The sequence below is a fragment of the Phyllostomus hastatus genome, unplaced genomic scaffold (genome assembly GCF_019186645.2).
Source record: "Phyllostomus hastatus isolate PE091 unplaced genomic scaffold, TTU_PhHast_1.1 phas_scaffold_501, whole genome shotgun sequence".
Lineage (NCBI taxonomy): Eukaryota > Metazoa > Chordata > Mammalia > Chiroptera > Phyllostomidae > Phyllostomus > Phyllostomus hastatus.
In genome coordinates, this window is record NW_025334033.1 from 19,899,734 (window position 1) to 19,922,518 (window position 22,785).

General features: G+C 34.4%; 1 protein-coding gene across 5 annotated transcripts in view; it reads left to right on the forward strand.

Moving 5' to 3' along the window:
• UNC13C (unc-13 homolog C) overlaps positions 1 to 22,785 on the forward strand; it is a 505,027-nt gene that overhangs the window by 221,170 nt on the left and 261,072 nt on the right. The window lies entirely within an intron of this gene.

The following is a 22,785-nucleotide window of genomic DNA, read 5'->3' on the forward strand; positions in this document are numbered from 1 at the left end:
GCAAACCAAAAATGTTACAACCTTATCTATAACAGGTTGGCCTAGCATAGCTAGGAATTTCCAGGCTTGATTTAGCAACACCTTGACACCTGAGAGTTTATGACTAAAGACTTTGGGTAGCACTTGTCCCATCACATCTAGACCAGCCTATGCTGATGGTTGGTCATAACTTTTACAGCCTCTCATTTTCCGAGGTCATTTATTTTTACACCTCTAATATCTTGTACCAAACAGCAAGAAATCACTTTTCTGTCAGGGATTCTTTTCTTTCTCTGACTTTTTCTTGGAAAGGCATAAAATGATGTCCAAATATCATTTGGTAGAAAAGAAAATCCCTAACTATGAATTTAAAAGCTGTCTTTTTTTTCCTTCCTTCTTTCTGATATTTAAACACGGATCTCATTGACATGCTAAGTAAGCAAAGCCCACACAAGTGGAGCTTGAATGGGAATGTGGGCAATAACATGTAAGAAATACAGAGCTTCTTGTGTTTATGACTGACAATGGGCATATTAAGACCTAGGTTTGGAAAATCAGTTGGGACTAAATAACAGAGGATACCATGGAATAAGTTAAGGGATTTGGACAGTTTCTCCCTTCAGGCTGATGGAAGAAACAATTTTAATATTTCTATTTTTTTCTTTATCCTTTTTGTTGAATTCATTGGAGTGACATTGGTTAATAAAATTACATAGGTTTCACATATAAAATTCTATAATAATACATCATCTGTATGTCGTATTTTTGTATTCACCATCCCAAGTCATTTAACCCCCATACCTTCTTCTACCTCCCCCACACCCCTTTCCCTCTGATAATCACCATGCTATTGTCTGTGTCTGTGAGTTTTTTTCTTAATTATTTCACCTATTCCACCCTGAGCTGTGCAACCCTCCTCTCCTGTAACAGCTGTCAGTCTCTCCTCTGTGTCTATGAGTCTGTTTCTATTTGTTTCTTAGTTTATTTTGTTCATTAGATTCCACATATGAGTGAGATCATATGGTACTTGCATTTCTCTGACTGGCTTATTTCACTTAGTATAGTGTTTGTTTTTTTAACAGAAGACAAGAAATTAATCAATGGTCATGAATTCAAATTCCTAAGGCAGTGAAGTAAATGAATAAAACAGGAAAATGATAACAAAGGAGAGGGACAGAGACAGTGGCAGAGCTGACACCAAGTGACTGAGAAAAAAGAGGCAGCTTCTGCCGCCACGCAGTCATGTAAATGCAATGTAGCTAGAGCTTCCGGTATCTCAGGAGAAGCTGGAAATTTAAAAGTTTAAAAATAGCTTTATTAAGGTATAATTGGCAAAGCATAAAGTCTACATATGTAAAGCATACAACTTTAAATTTTGATATATGTATGCCTTCATGAAATCATCACCACAGACAAGATAATGAATGGACTTATTGACCCACAAAGTTTCTTCATGCCCTATTGAAGCCACACCTAACTGCCCCCAAACCAAGGCAAGCACTGATTTGCTTTATGATGCTATAGACTACTTTTCATTTTTCATTCTCTAGAATTTCATACAAATAGATAATTCAGGATGCATTCTTGTGTGGTTCCACTCAGCAGTTATTTTGAGATCCATCCATGTTGTAAGGTTTAGCAAGTTTCTTTTTATTACTAGGTAGTGTTTCATTGTATCAAAATGTCCCAATGTATGCATTCAACTTTTGGTGGATATTTGGATTGTTTCTAGTTTTTAGCTATTAAAAATAAAGTGATTAGAAACATTTGTGCATACTTATTTGTATGGACATGTATATATATTTCTCTTCAATATATACCTAGGAGTAGAATTTCTGGGAATATGTTTAATTTTTAAGACACTTTCCCAAGTGCTTATGCCATTGTACATTTCCACTACCACTATATGGGAATTCTAGTTCATATACATCCTTCCAACACTTGATAAGGCCGGTCTTTTAAATTTTACCATTCTAATATGTGTGTAGTTATCTCTTATAATGATTTTATCTTGCATTTCTCTAATGACTTAATGACTTCAAGCACCTATCCATGTGCTTATGTGCTATTCTTTATCTTATTTAATTAAGCGTCTGCATTGTATAAGATTCATAGTTTTACATTTTACATTTAGGCCTATGATACATTTTGATGTAATTTATGAAAATAGTATAAGTTATAGATTCAACTTTATTATTTTGCATATAAATATCAGAAAGTACTGTCTTCCCATACTAAATTGCTTTTGCACTTTTAAAGAAAGTCAGCTTTCTGTATATACATGGATCTGTTTCTGAATTACCTGTTCTCTTCTACTGAGTTGTTTATCCATCTGGGAGCCAATACCACATGGTCTTGATTACTACACTTTACTTTATAAGCCTCAAAATCAGGTTGTGTTAGTCTTCCAACTTTTTCTCTTTTTCAAAGTTATTTTAGCTGTTTAGAACCTTTGGGTTATATCCACATGAATTTTATAATCAGTTTATTATTTTTCACACACATAAAAACAGTGTGATACAATTTTGATTGCCTTATTGCCCTGACTGAGATTTCCAGTATGATGATAAATGGACGTGATAAGAGCAGACATGCTGGCCTTGTTTCCAACCATAGATGGAAAACGTTCTTGATGAACTATGATATTAGCTGTAGATGTATAATAGATGCCATTTATCCAGCTAAGACAACCATCTTTTATTCCCAGTACACCAAGAGTTCTGATCAGAAATGGATGTTGTATTTTGTCTAATGCTTTTACTGCATCTATTGAAAAGATCATATGATTCTGAATGCCGTTTTCAAAAATTTACTTTGAAGGTATTGCTTTATTATCTTTGTGTTTTGATTGTTAATCTTGTTTTCAGTGAAAGATCTGTTATCCTCATTTGTGTTCCTCTGTACCTATCTTTATTTTCCCTTCTACCTGTGTTTTTTAAATTAAATTTATTGGGGTGACATTGGTTAATAGATTTATATAAATTTAAAGTATATAATTCTATGATATATCATCTGTATATTGCATTGTCTTCCCAAAGTCAAATCTTGTTCCATCACCATATGTTTGGCCCCCTCTACCCTTTACTACCTCTTGTCTAATACTTTGTTTTCTTTATCATTTGTACAACTCGATTATCATGTGCCATGGTATAGTTTTCTTTATGTTTTTGGTGCTCATTTTTTGTTGAGCTACTTAAAACTGTAGGTTTGCAGTTTTCTTCAAATTTGGAAAACTTTTTACCATTATTTCTTTAAATATTCTTTCTGCTCCTACCTTTTGGAGATTCCACATGTGTATCTATAATAATAAGCCTCTTGAGGTTGTCCCACATCCCACTGATACTCTGGCTTTCTCTCCCTTTCCCTTCCTCTCTTTTTCTCTGTAATTCACTTTGGACTATTTTTATTGCTATGTATTTAAATTAAATAACTTTTTTATTTTGTAATATCTAACCTATTAATTCAAGCCACTGTATTTTTTATCTTATATATCTTAGTTTCTATCTCAGAAAGTTCAAATTGAATCTTAGCATCTTCTATGTCTCCACTTAACACATTTTTTAAAAATTAAGACTATTTATTTTATGAGAAAGTTCACAGAAAAATTGATAAGAAGGTGTAGTTATTTCCAATATGCCTCCTACCCCATCTGCATAGTCTTCCTATTACCAACATTCTCCACCAGAGGTGCATCTATTACAATTGATGCACATACATTGACACATCACGATCACCCAAAGTCTGCAGTTTGCATTACAGTTCACTCTTGGTGTTGTCCATTCTATGGATTTGGACAAACATGTAATGACATGTATTCATTATTATGGTAGTATACAGGGCATTTTAGCTGCCTTAAACATCCTCTGTGCTTCAAATGTTCACCCCTTCTCCCTCCCAAAGGTGTGGCAACCACTGATTGTTTTACTGTCCCCATAATTTTACCTTTTCCAGAATGTCATATACAGTTGCCCCCATGAATGGCCTGGGGATTAGGAGCACTGAACCTGCACAATTGAAAACCTGACTATAATTATTGACTCTACAGTTTGCCCTTTGCCTCAGCAGATTCAAGCAACAAACAGTATTTTGGGGGGGGGCAGGGGGGATCCGTAGTTGGGAATTCGCAGTTGGGAAACCATAGCTAAGAATGAAAAAATATCCCTGGCTGTTGTGGCTCAGTGTATTGAGTGCCATCCTGTTAACCAAAGTGTCACCAGTTTAACTCCCAGTTAGGGCACATGCCTGGGTTAGGCCAGGTCCCCACTGCTGGGGGCATGGCGGGGGGATGGTGATCAGTGCACAAAAGGCAGCCACGCATTGATGTTTCTCTCCCTCTCTTCCCCTCTTTAAAAATAAATAAATAAATAAAATATTTTTTTAAAGAATTAAAAAGTGCTTATTTTGATCCATGGTTAGTTCAATCAGCAGATGTGAAACCCACTGATTTGAAGGGTCAGTTGTGTTTATTGAAAAAAATCTGTTTATAAGTGAACCCTGGCACTTGAAACCCATGCTGTTCAAAAGCAACTGCAGTTGGACTCATACAGTATGTAGACTTTTCCAATTCGTTTATTTCACTCAGTAATATGCATTTAAGATCCCTCCATGTCTTTTCATGGCTTGATAGCTCATTTCTTTTTAGCAGTAAATAATATCCCATTGTGTTGACTATTTATCCATTCTCCTACCAAAGGATATCTTGGTTGCTTCCAAGTTCTGGCAGTTATGAGTGAAGCTACTATAGCATCCATATGCAGGTTTTTGTGTGGACCTGTTTTTAACTCCTTTGCATAAACCACGAAGCACAATTGCTAAATCATATGGTAAGAGTATGTTTAGTTTTATAGAAACTGCCAAATTGTCTTCCAAAGTGGCTGTACCATCTTGCTTTCTTACCAGCAAAATATGTTGTTTCATATCTTCTCTAGTATTAAGTGTTGACAGTGTTCTGGATTTTCCCCATTTTAATAGTGGTGTAGTCATAGCTTATTGCTATTTTAATTCACATTTTCCTGATGACATGTGATGTGGAGCATCTTTCCATATGCTTATTTACTATCTGTGTATCTCCTTTGGTGAGGTGTCTTTTAAGGTTTTCACCCATTTTCAGTCAGGTTGTTTGTTTTTATTGCTGAGTTCTAAGATTTCTTTGAATATTTTGGATAAGAGTCTTTTATCTTGTGTGGCTTTTGAAAATGTTTACTCCCCATTTGTGGCTTGTCTTCTCATTCCCTTGACATTGTCTTTCTCTACCTGACTCTTTAAACACATGCACAACTTTTAATTACTGTTTTGTTGTCCTTGACTACCAATTCTAATGTATATATCCATTCTTGGTCAGTTTTGATTGGTAAGTTTTTCTTCTCATTATATGTCATATTTTTATGCTACTTCCCATGCCTGGTTATTTTATATTAGATGACAGACATTGCAAATGTTACCTTGTTGGCTGGATATTTTTGGCATTCTGTACATATTCTTGAGCTTCATTCTGGGACTACATGGAAATAGTTTGGTTCTTTGATCTTTGAAAATCTATTAAGTGCAAATGAAATATTGCTTGATTAAATACTGATTATTCTTCAGTACTGAACCAAAACCCTTCTGAGTCTACTGACTCATTAATGACATTTTCTAGTCTGCACAGTAGAAACAAGCACTACTTCCAACCTTAGTGAGTGCTAAGCAATGCTAATGAAATTCCTTTCAGTGGCTCTAAACCTGGTCTTGGCTTATTTATTGTCATGCATGAATTTATCATTACTCAGATGATTGATTGTTCAAGAGGAACCCTCTGCAAATTGTTGGAGTTTTTCTTCCCTTCAGCTCTCCTCTTTTTAGTAATATTTCCTGTGACCTCTAGCTGCCTTTGCCTTCTCAGATTTTCAGTCCTGTCTTTGTAATTCAGAGTCCAGTAGATTCTAGCTGGGTTCTCAACCCTCGCACAGTGGCCTAGAAACTCTCAAGGCAGTAAGCTGAAATAATGAATAGTAAGGCTCACCTCATTAGTTTTGTCTCCTTGTTATCACTGTCCCTCATTGACAGATCTCCAGTATATTGAAAACCATTATTTTATATCCTCAGTTCACATTTTGATTGATATTTTATATGGGAGAAGTCTCTAATCCTTATTATTACCTCTTTACTAGAATAGAAAGTCTTGAAATATGAATTTAACTAATAAGCAAAAAATAGTATGAGAGCCAACATTAGGTATATGAAAACAATGTACAACTCCTGGAGCTATTTAATCCATAGATTGCCAGTTGAAACTATGAAATAAAGCATCCATCCAAAGAAATGCAGTAGTACAAGTATTTATTCTAATTTTTTAATACTGCAATACCCCTTGAAAAATCAGCTGAATGAGTGCATGTGAGGTAATACCAAGGTAAGGTCTACTGAAAGCAATTGGATATGACAGCGTCCAGCACTCATTTCAGGGCAAGAATAGTGTTTGTTCCTACCAGACAGTCTAGAAAGCCTCATGATTCCCGGAGGCCAGAACACAGGGGAGTATACTGAGAAGGAGAGTGAAAGATGGATTATCTATATTCTAATTGGCAGTTTGTATATAACATTATATTGTATTCTGTTTTCCTTTTTATAGGAGACATCATCTACATTGTCAATAACAATATATCTAGTTTTTAAACAGCATTACTTTCAAAGAAGAAGAAATTCAAATTTAAATCCATTGTACTCTACTGTGCATGATATATATCATATGTGTGTATACATATGTATCTGTGTATATAATGAATATACATATAATGGATATAAAAAATAGGCTATATATATATATATGGCCTATTTTTCAAATACTTTTCACTATACTGACAAAATATTTATTATCTTTAAGGGAAATCACAATTATCTTCTGTTTGCCTCTTTCTAAAATATCAGAAATTAATGCCTAAATTCTCAAAGCAATTCTTTTTGTTGCTAGTTTTTTGGACTCCAGGATTCCATTTGTATTATTGAGGTTTTATATCACTGTGGATCCAGTAACACTATTTTGAACCTACCCATTTTACTATAAAAATGGCATGAAAATTGCCAACTTATCTTCCTTTGTAAGAAGTTTCCTTTTGCAGGAGGCAATGAGGTCATGGAAAATTTATGTGCAGATTTATAAAAATGCATACATGTCACAGATGAACTCATTCATGCCTCCTACTGTCTTGACAATTCTGCCCTGTGAACTGGAGTGTAAAGTGTCTCCCAACATTCTGAATATAGAATGTTTTATTAATAATATGACTTTAGTTTGCATTTGGGGCGGTTTACTCATTAATAAATTCTGAGCTTTAGCTAATATGAAAAAGTGAGATAATGTATAGCTTACAAGATCATTGTATTTTTGAGATAATATCTACAGATCTCATGGTACTTTTTAAGCATTAAACCTGACAGTTATGTTATTATCATTATTAGCATTAACATACAATTCTATCCTTTGTGCTGAGATTCAGCACTTTAAAGCCAACCTGGCAGTAGGACTTTTGTGTCAAAAAGTTCCAACCTGAATAGTGAGGCTGAGGAAGGACCAGTGAACAAGGTGCTATAAAAAGAAAGTGCTGCTGAAATAAGATGTAGAGAACTGAGAATGGGCAAAGCATCTGAGAGATTGTTTAATCCAACTCCCTCATTTTACTGATGAGAAAATCAAAACTCAGACAAGTTATACAACAGCCAAGACTTCAAAGCAGGTGCCTGATGTGAAGCCACAAATAAGATGCAAGTAGAAATAAAGTTTATTTTTTCCCACATCCAAACTCTTCTCTTGGAAAAAGTGCCTTTGACTTAAACAAGGTAGGCAATCAAAAACCTAGTAATGAATATGCAAATAAAGTATTTTTTTGTTCGAAAGCTTAATTGTCCTCCATTAATTGCACTTTGAGGCCCTCAAGAGATTAATGCTAAGTAATTTCCATTTTAATTTTACCCCACCCACCATGGGTTAAAAAAAGTAGCTTGAAATTTTAATCTTCTAAAAACTACGGATGTTACGCAATTCTAAAATGGGGCACTCTGGACAGTGTTTGCAGAGAATGGAGGCATGATCAATTAAGCCTTTGCAGAAACATGGGTTAGGAGGGATTGTAAACACATGTAATTTAAAAAATATCACTAGGATTAATTAGGATAATGTATATGAAAGTGCTTAGTATTACAGAAATCTAAGGTGCTTATTATCTTGCTCTTTGATCCTAGTAAGTTGTGTATTTGATCATTTCATAATTATGTTTGATTTTATTTTCCTATGCTACAGTTAATGAAATGTTTTATGTGTATCATAAATCATTCATTCCCTCATGAGAAAAGGAAGTAAGTTTTCCCAGTTGGTTCCAGAGAAACAAATGGCAATGTAATCTGCCCATTTTAATAAGAATTTTGTGTTAGGAGACTTACAATTTATGTATATATTGATTGATGGTGTGTTTTCTGGGGACTCTATAGTTGATTCTCAATGCATTATTTTTGCTGATTTCTGAAATAAAAACAGAAGTGCATGCTAACTCCCTCCTAGAGGGGATGTGGGTCATGATGGCAACAGCAGGCGTGTGTTGCTTACTTTTTAAATTGGTATTAGGCATTGAAGTAAAGAATTATTCTAAAAACAGAAAGCCTTGTTAGCACAATGCCTATGGTATGAGTGCAAACATGCCCTTGTTCATGGTGGTATTAAATAGGCATTACAATGGCACTTATACATTCTACTTATATAATTGACTAGACAACCAACTCCACTTGCTTAGTGGAATATCAGTTAAATCCCACATTTTCTGAGTGTCCATTATATACAAAGCACTGTACTAGGTCCATAGAAAGTACTGACTTGAAGAATGCCTTCATGTTATTCCGAAAAGCTATCTGGCCTATGAGTTTATAAACCCAAGTTTCAGACTGTTCAGGGTCAATGATGCTTTTTGACTCCAGAAAACCCCTTAACTTACTGGAATCTCATTTTTACAGTGGTCACTGTGCAAAACAAAATATTGTCCCCTTTGACTCAATGGCAGTGTTGTTAAGAGGCAGTGCCCATGGAAGCATTTTCAACATATAAGCATCAGAAACTCAATGTTGTTATTTGCAGAGTCCTCATTGCCTCAGCCCTTTGAAGCATATTGTGACCACGTTCAATTCACAGCTACCCAGATGTGGCAGCGCCTAGAGCACCCTGGGCCCATGGCTCTGCACCACACCATGTGCTGCTTAGCCCAAGGCTGAGTATAAATTAAGCATAAACTAAGCTTCATAGCAGATAGCTTACTCAAATACTACAATTAAACTAAAGCATCTTCACAGTGCAGCCAATTAATATTTTTAAATGACAGCCTGAATGTAATCAAGGATATGATTTATTGCCTATATCACTAACATAGGCTTTTCCTGAGCTACATTGGAAGGGAACATTTCCTCAGTTGTCTGAGCTAGCTTACAATGATGGTATCAGAATTAGGGAGTCATTTGTCAAGAAGTTCCCACAATTGTCTAAAGCAACATAGAGTTTAGTAACACTTTATTGGATCATAATTTTTTAAGCTAATCATTGTCTACCTTGTAAATATGCCTGATAATAGGGGGATATCATAAGCAATACTACCTTTCACTTAAGTCAACTGGGTTGAGTCATGACCAATACATAAAGCAGTGCCATACAGCGTTTACTTCATGGCTGTGTCATACCAGAACTAGAAGGCTTGTAATAAGGAAAGAAAGGTGATGTGAAAAGAGACATGGACTAAATTCCATGAAGTATGAACTTGGTGTTACCAAAGTGAACTGATTCGTGGGTAACAAACCGTAAAATTTCAGATGAGAACAAATCCTTGGAGACAACACTGTGATTATCTATAGGCCAAGATGTGAGGGACATGTATTTAACTTAGTTTTAAACTGAGGATGAAATAGAGTTCAAACAAAATCTTTAGGGAGCAGTTTGATTATAACAGCAACCTCTTAGGGCAATGAGGACTAACTTGTAGGATAGATGTTCTCTTGTTAGGAAGAAAGAGAACCTCCACATTTAAAATGGTCCAGGAAAAGGGATTAGGATGCAACAAATTTTATTATGTGGACACAGAAAGCCCTTGTAGGAGTCCAGAAATATTCAAACAACAAGAACTCCAAAGGCAGAAATTATTATGCCCTTTCATTCATTTCTTTATTTTTCTCTGACTGCTCAACTTCATCTGTTAATCTCTGTCTCTACCTTTCCATTATATCTTCTTTCTCCCTCTGTTTCTGTCTCTATGTCTTTTATCTGTCACTCTGCCCCTCTTTCCCCTCTCTGCCTTCTCCCCCTTTTTTCCTTTTCCCTCTGAACTCTGGTCTGATTCCTAATCACTACTCAATAGCTCAATACACATCAGTTTCCATGTGGTTCACAATAGTCTTGGCTCTGTGGCCATATGTCTCCCAACTCTATTAATTCAGTTTCCTTCCAGGAAGTATCTTTGCACTTTTAGACAAACAATCCAATCCATCTTTACAGAGCAAACCACTCAAGTTTTGTGTTATTGGTCAAATTGTGATCAAAACATCTTAAACCCAACCTTGCTTTGTGTGAGGAAGGGACAAGAGGGAGGTTGTGGTGGTCTCAGGTGACTCATTTGGGCCTATAGATTGAAGCAATTTCCCCTGAGTGGAATATATCTAGCATGGGTGCTATAACCCTCTTGACCTATCAAGCATTTTCAAGACCCAAATGCATAATACCAATCAGCTTCTATTTGGTTCATTCCTCTAGCTTTTGGATGTACTGCATGTGTGGACTGACCATTTTCAAGTCAGAAAAAGGAGAACAACATGATAATACTATTCCTAGCCAAACTTAAAGTTTGCAGATCTCTACTGACTCAGAACTATAAAATGTAAGATCTGAATCCTGGGTGATTTTTTTCCTAATACCAGCTCCACCAGTCTTTAGGGAAATAATTCATTCAATAAATATTTATGTATGAGCACTCTCCTAAGTGCTACAGACACTGAGGTAAATATAAAACAATTGATTCTTCTTACAGAGTTTTCATTTTAATTGGAATAGAGATGGTGCCGAGGCTAATGTCTTCATCTAGGGAGAGTCCATCCTAGGCCATCAGGAGAGAATGGGCAGTTCTGCTTGGTGCTGCTATCTTCACTGGGCTTGATGACTTATCTCTAAATAAATGGAGTTTAAAGCATGATAATATTAGAAGGCTGAGCAAAAGAAGTTCTAGGTAGGTAAGCACCTTATTGAAGAAATGTTAATGTTTAGGAAAAAAAATCCAAAACCCAAGTCATTGCAAGTATCATCACAGTTATAGGCACTGATATTTATGTAGCTATTTACTACTGTATCTAAACTTCTGTCACACATATTACACTTCACAACTTATAAAACATTGATGTCATTGCTTCTGTTTCTGTTGCCATCTTACAAATGAGGAAGCTAAGGCTCAGGGAAGTCAATAGACCATTGCAATAAAAACTCATCTAAGAAGTAAAGTAAGATATCCTTACCTTTGGTTACCACACTAAATGTTTGTTCGACACTATCTCATTCCCTCACCAGTACCAATCATTCAAAACAACCACACTAAGAAAGCCATGAAAAAGTCAATCTATCTTTGGAGGGACTTTTAGATAATGGAAGCTACTTAAAGAAAAACAGAAATTGAACTTGTAGAAATAAAAAAAATATGTATAATAAAAAAAGCACACTAAATAGGAATGACAGCAGGTTAGACTCTGCTGAATAAAAACAAACAAACAAACAAACAAACAAAAAACAGGGAACTTAAAGCCCTAATATTTAAAAAGTGTACAAGGAAACGAGAAAAACTTGTTAAAAATGAAAAAACAAGTGAAAATACTTAAAACAGCCAAAAATCATATTAATTGGAATTATCTAAAGTAGAAAATTTGGGTATAAAATAATTTAAGAAAATAATGGCCATTATTTTTTCACATTTGATCAAAATTATAAACTCATAGACTCAAGCTCAATGAACCTCAAGCACAAGAAAATTAAAATCACACCAAGACACATTATAGCCAAATTGTTCAAAATCAGTGAATAAGAGAAAATCTTGAAAGCTTCCAGAGAAAAAAAGACACAGTACATACATAATAAGAAAAACAAAGATAGCAGCAAACTTCTTGTAACAACTAATGTTAGCAATAGTACAGGGGAGAAACATCTTTAAATTAATGAAACAAACACTGTCCAACTGAAATTCTTTACCCAGAGAAAATATATTTTAAAAACAAAGCATATGGTATTTGTCTTTCACCACCTGGCTTATGTCACTTAGCATAATGCTTTCCAGTTCCATCCATGCTGTCGCAAAGGGTAGGAGCTCCTTCTTTCTTTCTGCTGCATAGAATTCCATTGTGTAAATGTACCATAGTTTTTTGATCCATTCATTTACTGATGGGCACCTAGGTTGCTTCCAACACTTGGCTATTGTAAATTGTGCTGCTGTGAACATTGGGATGCATATGATCTCACCTTTAACAGGAACCTAAACAACAAAATAAACAAACAAGCAAAATATAACTAAAGACACTGAAATAGAGAACAGGCTGACAGTGACCACAGGGGAGGGGAGAGGGAATTTCAGGGGAAAATGGGAAGGGTTTACAGAAACAAGTATAAAGGACACATGGACAAAAACTAGGGGGGATGGAAATGGGAGGGAGGTGGGGAGGACTGGAATGAGAGTAAAAGACAGAAAACTGTACTTGAATAAAAATTAAAACAAAAAGAAAAGGAAAAAAAGCAACACAACAGTCTTTTTTAAAAGGTAAAAATAAAAGGTGAAAGAATTTCTTTAATTATGAGCTGCACCATAAGAAATGTTAAAGGAAATCCTTCAGGCAGGAAAAAAGTGATACCAGATGAAAATGTGGATCTACAGAGAGGCTTGAAAAAGAATGAAGAACACTGGGAATGCTAACTACGTTGACAAATCTAATATTATGTTTTAACATAATGCAAGTCTAATGATTATGTTGTTATTTAGGTTTATTTAAAAGATTATTCAACATTTAAACAAAACTATAATTTCCTGGGTTATATAGCTACTAGAATATGATTAAGTAAAAGTGTGGAGGACAGAACTGGAAATACACCATTGTAAGGTTCTCATACTGTACATGGAGTATGAAATATTTATAGATTTACTGTGATAATTTAAAGATATGTATAATAAATTCTAAAGTAACCACTAAAATAATAAAACAAATATGTAATGGCTAATACACCAACAAAGTAAATAAAATTCAATCAGTAAAAAAAATGTATAAATCCAAAAAAGTAGAATAAAAGGGAAAAGCAGTAAAAAATCAAATGAGGAAAATAGAAAATGAACAGCAACATGATAGACTAAAATCTAAACATGTTCAAGATCACATTCAATATAAAACACTGCAATTAATTGGCAGGGGTTGTCATAGTGAATACAAAAGCAGGGCCCGATAATACCCTGCCTATAAGAAATACTTTTTTTTAATATGCTTTTATTTTTTATTTTTTAAAAGATTTTATTTATTTATTTTTAGAGAGGGAAGGGAGGGAGAAAGAGAGAGAGAGAGAGAAACATCAATATGCAGTTGCTGGGGGCCGTGGCCTGCAACCCAGGCATGTACCCTGACTGGGAATCAAACCTGAGATGCTTTGGTTCACAGCCCATGCTCAATCCACTGAGCTATGCCAGCCAGGGCTAAGAAATACTTTTTAAATCTATAAAGACAAATATGTCTGCAACTGAAAACATATCACCCAACAACAGCAGAATGCACTTTAATTTTCAGTGCACACAGAACATGTGCCTGTGTAGCAAATAAACACATGAAAATATCCTGGATATCATTAATAAGGAAGAGAAATTAAAACCACAATAAAATAATTTAATAACTGGTAGAATGGTGCATTTTATCTTTTTTCTCTCTTTTTTGCTTTTTTTAATCATTTTACTGTTTTTTATAATTATATTTGATGTTTCCTGAGTTATTTTTATCTCATTTTGTTGTTATTTTAGTGACTGCTTTTAGAATTTATGGTATGTATCTTCAAATCATCATAGTCAACCTGTTAGTTATATGATTTCATACATAGTACACAAACAATCCAATAAAAAAATGGACAAAGGACCTGAATGGACACTTCTCCAAAGAGGACATATACATGGCCAATAGACATATAAAAAAAATGCTCAACATCACTAATCATCAGAGAAATGCAATTTAAAACCACAATGGAGTATCACCTCATACCTCTCAGGATAGCTTTCATTAATGAAACAACAATCAACAAATGCTGGTGAAGATGTGGTGAAAAGGGAACCCTTGTGCACTGTTGGTAGGAATGGAGATTAGTGCAGCCACTGTGGAAAACAGTGCGGAGGTTCCTCAAAAAACTAAAAGTGGATCTTCCTTATGACACAGTGATTCCACTTTTGGGTATATATCTGAAGAAACCAAATCACTGATTCGAAAGAACAGATGCACCCCTATGTTCATTGCAATGTCATTTACAATAGCCAAGCTATGAAAGCAGCCCAAGTGCTCATCAATAGACAAGTGGATTTTTTTAAAGTGGTGGTACATGTATACAATGCAGTATTAATCAACCATAAAAAAGAAGAAAGTTCTACCATTTGCAATAACATGGGTGGGCCTAGAAAGTATTATGTGAAGTAAAATAAGTCAGTCAGAGAAAGATAAATACCATATGATTTCATTTATATGTGGAATCTAAAGAACAATACAAACAAAAACAAAACAGAAACAGACTCATAGACACAGAGAACAGACTGATGGTTGTTAGAAGGGAGAGGAGCTGGGGACTGTGTGAAAAAGGTGAAGGGATTGAGAAGTACAGACTGGTAGTTACAAAACAGTTATGAGGATGTAAAATACAGCATAGGAAATAATAGTCAATAATATTGTAATAACTGTGTATTGTGCCAGGTGGGCACTGGAACTATCACTGTAAAGTATACGATTGTCTAACCACTACACTGTACACGTGAAACTAACACAAAATAATATTAAAAGTAAGCTGTAATTGAAAAAATAAAGTTGGAACTTAAAGTAAAAAAAAGAAAAAAGGGCATACAGCATAATACTATTTATATAAAATTATAGGAAATGCAAAGTGCAAACTAACCTAGTAATACAGCAGATCACTGGTTGCCTGGGGAGTGAGAATGGGAAAGGATAAGAGGAAGTGATTGCAAAGAGTCCAAGGCAACTTTTGGAAGTGACAAGTAGGTTAATTATATTGATTGTGATGGTTACGTGAATAAATACATATAACAAGACCTATCAAAGTATGCATTTTAAAAATATATGTTGTTAATCTTATGGTAATTATACCTCAACAAACTATTAAATAAACCATTGTTTAAAATTAATTTTATCCCTCTGTTAACAGAGTCAGTACTCCATTAATTATTTACATTCTACCAGTTCAAGATGGTATAGAATTGCTGCTTCTGTGATTATGATGATGATGATAACCCCAACAATGATGATGTCAATGACCCCATCACCACTGCCATTTAGCAGTTGGTAGTTTACAATGTTCTTCTACATTTCTACTATCATTTAAATCCTAGAAGAAACTCAGTGTCATGCACTTGTAACCTCCCATTTTAAGAAAAATTTCTCCCCATTTTGAGAAAAATGAGTTTCAGACTTTTCTGAAATTAGACGTAGTAGAGCCATAGCCTTTGCCTTTTTCCCCCAAGTACTTGAGTCTCTCACTTGAGGTTTCTGGAGTGGCTTATTTGCACATAATGTAAATTTATTATAGCTTCCTTATTAATTTCTATGTAGAAAGTCATTACTCAATATTAAAAGAATGTGCTATTTTAGGCATATCCACTGGCATTTACCATTCCATTAGTTATACAACATTTTAAAGCATTTTTAATATGTTCCTTAATGATTTTGAGCTTCTTGAGGGTGAAAACCTCCTAAAATAATGTTGGGTATAAAGTGAGCCTAAAAAATCTCATTAATGATTATTTTCAAATGATAATTTCTTAGCGATAAAACTGTCTTATAAACATTCTCTTTTATTTTTTTGTTTCACACTGTTATTCTTTTACCCTTATTTTTGCCTTCTCACTTTTCCTTTAATTGTATTTGAAGAGAATTTTTTTATTTACTCCCCAAGAAATTTGAAAGGTATATGTTTCTTCTCTCTGTATTCTACTTGAGCATTATTTGGTCAACTCGATATTTAATTTTTTATTAGCTTCTCCAGTATATGTTTTCCTGCTTAATGAAAAGTCTTTAGTCTTCATGATATGTTTATTATTTTCTTTCAGTTATGTTTCTCCCTAATAAACTTGGATGCTGCTTTTGATTAGACTGGACTTGAAGGGACAATAAAAGGAACAACACGTATTTTGGCTTAGTTATAAAGCACTGATATAAGCAATAGGAAGTAACCACTTGAGCCATTACTGTGACAAGGTCTTGTCATCCTCTTTTACTCTTGTCCTCACAGAACTAAAGATAAAGTCAAGAAAACACAAATGGAAAACTACTACCTACTCTGGTAGAAATTTAGAATGTCTTTTGACCTCAAGATGATATCAAGGGTTCTTTCTGACATAAAAGGTTTATTAGTTTATGAAACTTTATTGTTGGCAGATAATTAAGTACATATAAGTGTTAGGAAAATTCCATCAAAAAAGGAGACACTACATTTTTAATATTGCTAAATAAGGGCCATATTGAAAACATTTTAAAAACAAAGCATACTTAATTAAATATTTAGTTTTGAGTCAATGGTTATGTAAACCTTTCTTTGTTCCAAGGAGGAATTGAAATGACTAATCCAGTTTTATTTTTTGGTTGTATATTCAGTTGCAAGATTTGAAATGAAAATACAAGTTTCAAACCCAAACTATCTTGTAATATAGGAATAAAGTTGTGGAGATAATGGTAGCTTAGGGGAGAATTAAGTCGCTCATACATTTATGCACTGGCTTGTCTCAGAATTGAGGACCATTTTAGAGTGAGGCATATTTTAAGCACAGGTGGAAGCTTGTTGACAATTAGAGTCAGTCCCCTTAGAGGACTTTCTGTTCATATAAAGGGGATCAGTGCAGCATGGAAGGTAAAAGTCCTCTTACATAAATGCTGCACACTCACCTCACCAACTTACCATGACCAGCTGGCCCTGACCTAAGATCTTTGGCTGTTTTGCCTAGCTTTTACTGTGCCTTTTTTTTTTTATGCTGATACTCTACTCTCTTAAAATGGTATCCTCTTACAGTAATGTCTTCTATGAAAATAAAATATTACCTTATCATCATCTGGAAGATAGTATTTTTTGCTCTTTTTAAAACCTACCAGTGTTTATACTTGATCAAATTGCTTTGTAAAGATCACTTCATTTTTATTACACAAACTTTTGGAAGTTTGAAAACCTTCCAGTAGATATTTGGCTACATTTTTCCATATAAGTTTTTGGATAAATGCTTATAATTATATAGAGTCAACTTTAGTTTTCCAGACACTTGAGTTTGAATATTAATGATAAATTGTGACCAAATGCCAAAATACCACAGGTGCTATCAAGCAGTTGGTTGTGTTTACACTGCAGCTTAGTATATTTTTCTTTTTGGATTCTGCCTCTTTTCCTTTTTCATGACATTCAGCAAAAGAATCCAGAGACAGCTAAAATATAACTGATGTTACTCTTTATGAGTTCTTAAGCACAGTTGTTCCATTCTAGGTAATTGGTTGAAGCTTGATTTAAGTAGAAAAGTTCATTGGAATGTAAGGCTTCCTAACATTTCTTCTCTTTGTTAGCCATTCTTTGGTGATTACAGCAGTTTTCCAGAAGCCTATGCTGTGTTGCTGATATTTGGAATGTTATATAAATTGTATTTGCCTTTATGATTGCTGCTTCTGATTCAAGTGTGTTCAGATCAAGTCTGGACAGGCATCTGATGCAACTGCCACCTGCTGCTGACATTTCCATCATTGCTTTCGAGTTTCTTGGGAGAATAGAAGCTCATTGTTCTTGGGAGAATAGTAGCTCTTTTCTAGCAAAAAATGAAGGGGGGAATCTGAGAGAAAGGCAAGCTAGATGGCTATAGAAATGAATGCTGACAATTCTGTCTTCTTGCCAGGGATAAATTCTAGCTATTTAGTTTAATTCTTTCTTGCTGTCAAGAAATAGGCATAAGTTCTTTAAAGTTCTCTTTCATATGCAGGAAGGGTGGCAAGGGTACTTTTCACACTTTTTTCTATTTTTCAAGTGAATTGGTATAGTAACAGTGAAAGTATTGCACAAATATTGTGTATACATATTTCATTTAATGTATAATAGATATGCTCTCTAAAAGTCAATATAATATAAAAAGGTAGATTTCTACTATCTGATTGGCAAAGATTGATAAGTGATAATGTTCAGTAGTAATATGTGGATATGTGAATGTATGTCTATCTGTATACAGATGTATATGTAATCAGTATACATTCCTTTCAAACTGGAAAATCCACTTTTAGTAATTAGTTAAACTATTTCCACAAGTTCATAAAGATATACACAGAGAGAAAACAGTACATCAAATGTTTAAGGTAAATATTAATACTAAACAATATTTTTTGATTAAAATATTGACATAACATTCAGTGAGTAAGTAATTCACTGAATACCAATATGTAACACTTTGAGTTGTGCTTATTGCAGATGGAAATCAATATGGAGATGGTCCATCTTTCTAAAAACACTCCATATTATGTTAAAGGTCTTTAAAGCATTCATATACAGTAACTATATAAGTATAAAATAGTAATAAAATGGTTCATATTTATAAAACACTATTATTTTTCCAAAATATCTTTATGCCCATAATTTCTTTGTAAGTCAATCACTGTGTTACCTAGTGCTGAAATGTTTACCATTCTTTATTTGTCACTTTCCTTTCCTGAATTAAGGAATTTGGATGATATACTCTAGAAAAACTTTTAGAGTTACAGAGCTTTATCAATCTAGATGCAAATTCTCAGACCTTTCAGGGAAGGAAAAAGAAACACTGAAAGGAATAAAAGAGGGAAACAAAGAAATAACTAAGCTAAGTGTATAGTTTCATGTATCTCTCTATGGCATTTTCTATTTTGAGTTTGGTATATACACAGGTATTGGTCATTTGTCTATTTGCTCTGTTATTTATCCCCTGAAGTTTCTTTGCTGTGTCCTGTGTCTCAGGAACCTGAGTACTGAAGGCTACTTCTCCAGACTTCCTTGCCCACTAGGTTTAGACATGAGGAAGCACTGCAGTGAAATTAAAAATGAAAAGATGGGAGTAGCCAGAGCATTTCTCCCTTTGTCTCTCTGACTTGGACAGAACCTGGAACAATGTATGGGTCTCCTCCATGATTTAAGCTCCCATTGGAAGGGAACCCCTCTATGTCCTAGTTCTCTTCTGTCTTTTCCCACTTAGTCTTGGCACCCTTGTCAATGAATTTTTGTATTGTGCCATATTGGTGGGAATGCAAATTGGTGGAGCCACTGTAGGAAACACTTTAGGGTTTCCTCAAAAAAATAAAAATAGGACTACAGTATGATCTAGCAGTCCTACTTCTGAGTATCTATCCAAAAATAGTGTAAATTACAATCTTAAAGAGACATTTCGACTCCCATGTTTATTACAACATTATTAATATCCAGGATGTGCCCCCTGGCTGGCAGAGCTCAGTGGACTGAGTGCGGGCTGCGAACCAAAGTGTCGCAGGTTCGATTCCCAGTCAGGGTACATGCCTGGGTTGCAGGTCATGACCCCCAGCAACCGCACATTGATGATTCTCTCTCTCTCTTTCTCCCTCCCTTCCTTCTCTAAAAAATAAATAAATAAATAAATAAAATCTTTAAAAAAATAAAGATGTGCCTAAATGTCCATTGACAGATGAATGAATCAAAAAATTTTGTATGAACATACAATGGAATATTATTCAGCCATACAAAGAAGGAAGTTCTGCAATATGTAACAACATGGATGAACCTTAAAGACTGTGCTAAGTGAAATAAACCAGTGACAGAAATACAAATGCTGCATGATTACACTTCTTTGCCATATCTAAAATAATCAGATTCATAGAGTATTCATCAAAGACTGGAATTGTAGTTTCCAGGGGTTGAGGAGAGGGGGAAATAAGGAGTTACTAATAAATAGGCAAAATGTTTCAATTAACCAAGAGAAATAAGTTCTAGATATCTGCTGCACAACATCATACCTACAATCAATACCATTGTACTAAATACTTAAAAATGTATAGAGCTACAGTACCCAAAACAGTATGGTGCTGTCATACAGACAGACAGACATATAGACCAGTGGAACAGAATAAGAAGCCCCCAAACACTATCACTCTTTAATAGCAGAGTAAGATTTTACTGTATCAGTATAAATCAATAATCTAATCAATTTCCTGTTTTGATAATTAGCTACTAAAAATTTTTTCCTATTGTATGTATTGTAGGAATTTGTTCTTTGCTGTTAAAGGCAAAATACATTTATATGTTTGAATGATGTAATTATCTACTTTGATTAGCTAGAAGTAATTAAACACCTACTGGGGCCCCGGCTGGTGTGGCTCAGTATAGGTGAGGTGTCCTCCCACTAACTTGCTGGTTGGATTCCCAGTCAGGACACATGCCTGGGTTGAGGGCCAGGTCCCAGTTGGTGGTGTACAAAAGGCAACCAATCAGATGCTTCTCTCACATATCAATATTTCTCTCCTCTTTCTCCCTCCCCTCCCCTCTCTCTAAAAATAAATAAATATTTTTAAAAACCCTACTGGGTGGTTAGCACTATTCTAAGTGTGTGTGTGTAGAAAGTCATTTATAATTATATTATTGATATGATGATGGTACCTCAGTCTCATTGGCTTCAGAACTCAGTACTTGTCACATTTTCATGAGGACAAAATGTTTTGGCACTCAGGCTCCCCAAGCATTTCACTCCACAAGAGAAAATGCTTCAACAATCGTCACTTGCTCACCATTCATTGAAATGAATTAATGATGAGTACCTACATACCACTGTATTCTTTTTCAACAGATTGAGCATAGAGGCTCAGTGGGGTTATGTATCTTGCCTGAAATCATATTGCTAGTAAGTGGCTCAAATGGAATTTTAGTAGAAGGCAAAAGATTTATTCATTTTGAAGGGAACCGGAGTACATCAAATGGAATTTTAATCAAGCTCATTATATTACTCCATCATGCCTAATGAACATTGACCTTGAAAGTAAAATGAAAAAAGGCATGACATGCCATGAACCACAGGCTTTGGAATATTAGAGCTAGAATAGGACAACCACAAAATGACAGCAACATTAACACTGTTTGAGGACCTTTACAGTTACATTAGTTTTTGCTTTAGAGATCATTGACATAGAGGTCTTTGCTCTGTGGGCAAGCAAATTAAGAAAAAATGCATCAGCACTTAAAGAAAAGTCAAATGTGCATATTTGTAATAGTTAATGAACAACAAAAAAGAATATGATTGTTTTTACCTGTGATATTCTCTTATTTATTCTATAAACAGTTTCTGAGTATCTACTTGCTTCGAGTACTAGAGATTAGGGGGAAAAACTCCCAGGGAAGTTTCACAGAGATGATATTTAAGGGTCTTGAAAGACAGATAGGAAAAAGACATGCATACCCTAAGAAACACAATGATCAAAGGGTCTGAGAAAGAAAAATATATGGTGAAATGAAGAAATGATGACCAGAAACCACCCCTATTACATACACACACATTCTCCTTTTTGAGAGAGAGAGAGAGCAATTTAATCTTCCTGTTGCCATGTTTTTTATAATTGAAATATATTTGACATATAGCACTGGGGAAATTTAAGATGTATAACATGTGGTTTTGATACATTTAAAAATTTCAATATGATTGACATTGTAGATATAGATACAGTTGCTACTGTAGCACATATCATCATTTATTTTTTTGTTGGGAATAATTAAGGTCTATTTCCTTGTAGTTTTGATAATTAAAATACAGTATTGTCTACATTCACTATACTGTACATTGTATCTCCAGGACTTACTTATCTACTAGTTCCAAGTATGTACTCTTTAACAGCATTTCTCCTTTCCCCCTACCCCTCAGCCCCTGGTAACTATCATTCTACTCTTTGTTTTTATGAGTTTGGACTTTTAGATTCCACATATGAGTGATATCATAGGTCTTCCTATTCTCTGACATCTCTTTCCCTAAGTTTTTTCTTCTTTCATAGCAAAATGTACACTAAAGTATTTTTGTAAACAAACATGTTCCTTACCTTCATTTCCTAAATATTAATAAATATTGATACTAACATTGTTTTAATATTTAATAACTCTAAAGCAGCTGGTAATATAAGTTTATTTTACAACATTAGTATCTGGGTAGATAAATATTAGGTATAAAAATAGAATACAAAACTTCCAAGTATTCTGATCTAATTGTGGAGCTAGAAGGTGGGGCAGGGAAATGGATATATACATGTATTATAAGGTCATATTTGCCCTTTGGTTCTATGTTCTATTACAGTACAAAGACTTGCTTTAGCTAACCCTACATGCCCATGTGTAAATTCTTCTTCACTTCCTTTATTTTTTCAAAGGTGCTACTAATAACAGAAATCATTTTTGTTCTTATTTTTAATCATCTTTTATATCACTGATTTGTAGAATGGATATACAATGCCCAAATTCTACAAAGAAAAACCCCAAGAAAACTTAAGCAAAAGTAAAATTGGGTACTGTCTTTTTTTTATCCTAACTCCCAT